We start from the raw sequence: 2,823 nt of genomic DNA, 5'->3' as shown, positions 1-2,823 counted from the left end.
CGAAAATGTCACAACCTTTCATAAAAGTCACCATTTTTCATATAAGTCGCAACTCTTCATTAAAGCCGCGACTTTTCATAAAAGCCATAACTTTTCATAAAAGTCATAACTCTTCATTAAAGTTGCAACTTTTCATAAAAGTCGCAACTTTTCATAAATGTCACAACTTTTCATGAAAAAAGAAAGGCTAGTTTTGGAAATAAATAAATTAAAAGAAAATTTTGATTTGTGGTGGCGTCACGTAGGCGGGTCTTAGGTTCTGTTATATATATGATAATAAAGAGAAAAATACTTTAAACATTTTTAAAAAAAAATATTGTCATTTTATAATTAGAAGAAGGTTTAAAAAATAAATATATATATATATATTTATTAAAAGTGAAAATTAGAGAGCTATGAGTAATGGATAATTACCTCTTGTAAATTGACATGTGAAGAGATTTTGTTGTAAATATATCTCCATTAATAAAAAGAATTTAAGAAAAAAAAATATATGAATAGAGGCGATATAGAGGTGTCACAACACTCTGCCCATGTTTTTTTTCTTTATTATATATATAGATATAGATTGTACTTCGTTCACCCATTCTCATAGATGGATATCTCTTGGGTTTTCATAGCGTTCGGCGGATGGCTACTGGCATTAGCTTTTCTCTTGAAAAATTTCAACCATCCCAAAAGGAAACTACCACCAGGTCCAAATGGCCAATTATTGGCAATTTGAACCTCCTTGGTTCCCTCCCTCGTGTGTCTTTGCACCATCTTTCACAAAAATATGGAGATTTAGTGCTACTAAAGTTTGGTTCCAAGCCTGTTTTGGTAGCAACATCTCCAGAAATGACTAAAGAGATATTGAAAACACATGATGCTATCTTTGCATCGTCCCACATTAGCTGCTGGTAAGTACACTAGTTATAACTACTCAAACATCATATGGGCACCTTATGGTGCACATTGGCGTCAAGCTAGAAAATTCTACCTAACCAAAATATTTAGTTTCAGGACAGTTGATTCATTTGAGTATATTCGTGTTGAAGAAAGACGAACTTTAATTTCTCATGTTTTCAGTCTCTCTGGAAAACCAGTTTTACTTAAAGACCATTTACCTCGATTTACTCTTCGTACTATAAGTAGGTTGGTTATGAGTGACATATATTTCAATGGTCAGTTAAACTTAGATGCTTCAATAATAACACTTGAAACATTACAACTGATGCTCGATGAGTGGTTTCTTCTTGGTGGGGTGATTAATCTTGGGGATTGGATATCTTGGCTTAGTTCAGAAAATTTTACAAATATGTACTTGAAGAACACAAGGCAAAAAAGGAGGATTATGTTCCCGAGGACATGGTTGATACTTTCTTGCACCTTGCTGATGACCCTAATCTTCAAGTTAAGCTTACTTCCGATAGACTGATGGGATTAATACATGTAAGTGAATAACATTTCATGACAATAAGATGATACCATTACATAAAAAGTGATTTTTAGCTGTAATTAATTAACGACAATAGCTTAATTGCCGCTAAATATGTATTTTTAGTGGCAATTAACACTCTTTGTATATGTCCCTAAAGCCTTTAGCGGCATTAGATCTAATGACACTTAACTAATGCCGGTAAAAACTTTAACACTCTTTATTAATGTGTCTATTTATTGCTGCTAAAAATTATTTTTACTGTAGTGTACTTGACTTTTTTCCTATCAATGTTAGGATTTGGTATCTGGTGCAACAGATACTTCAGCAGCAACAATAGAATGGGCATTTCAAGAACTTTTGAGGAAACCAAACATCATAGACAAGGCACAACAAGAACTTGACAGAGTCATCGGAAAAGAGTGATGGGTAGAAGAAGACGACTTCTCTGAGCTACCTTATATAGATGTCATAAGCAAAGAGACATTTCGACTTCACCCTTTAGCTGCATTGCTTCCTCCTCATTACTCCATCGAGGATTGTAATGTTGCTGGTTATGACATACCAAAAGGAACAACTGTTTTTGTAAACGCATGGTCTTTAGGAAGAAGTGAAAAATGTTGGGATAGGCCAGAAGAGTTCATTTCTGAAAGATTCGTAGAAAATAACATAGACATAAAAGGGCAAAACTTCGCATTGTTGCCATTTGGTTCCGGAATAAGGAGGTGCCCGGTATATAGCCTTGCTATGAAGATTGTTCGAACAACAATGGCTAACTTGTTGCATGGATTCAAGTGGAAATTAGCAGGAGATATGAAGCTAGAAGATATAAGCATGGAGGAGATTTATGGATTGACTACACACCCAAATTAGCCTATATTTGTGATTATGGAACCTAGGCTTCCCCTCCATCTTTACTAGGGCTAGTACTTTAATTTGTTTTGGTCTTATCAATTTATATATGTTGTATGCTTGCTTGCATTAAGTTAAAATAAAAATTCACTTTTTGACGAAGCAACACTTCTTGCTCCATCCTATAAAAATGTATTGCATGTAAATAATCTACTTTTGAAAGCAACAATCAAATATCCTACTATCCTAGCTAGCTTTATATGGGACAAGTGGAAGAAAATGTCATAAGAATTACCTAGAAGTTCTCTTCTGTTTAGTAAAACTTCTTTTCATTTTTATTTATTTTTTATCTTGTAATATTATGTTTAATTTTTAAAGTGATTAATTAAGTTAGAGCTACAAAAGAATAAAGGTAGATTGATTGTTTGTTTTACGTGGACGTTTGAGCGGGAGATATGCAGCTAGAAGATATAAGCATGAAAGAGATTTATGGATTGACTACACAAATTAGCCCATATCTATGATTATTCTCCATAAAAATGACTTTATTTTAT

The 2,823-nt window shown here is 33.3% G+C and overlaps 1 pseudogene; it reads left to right on the top strand.

Annotated features, from left to right (window-relative positions):
• The first annotated feature begins 595 nt into the window (after positions 1-595).
• On the top strand, positions 596-2,338 carry LOC107060062 (cytochrome P450 71A1-like; annotated as a pseudogene).
• The last annotated feature ends 485 nt before the right edge of the window (positions 2,339-2,823 follow it).

Source organism: Solanum tuberosum, unplaced genomic scaffold, assembly GCF_000226075.1.
Source record: "Solanum tuberosum cultivar DM 1-3 516 R44 unplaced genomic scaffold, SolTub_3.0 scf00055, whole genome shotgun sequence".
NCBI lineage: Eukaryota > Viridiplantae > Streptophyta > Magnoliopsida > Solanales > Solanaceae > Solanum > Solanum tuberosum.
Note: the sequence above shows the minus strand (reverse complement) of the source record. Positions and strands in the feature narration are given on the sequence as shown.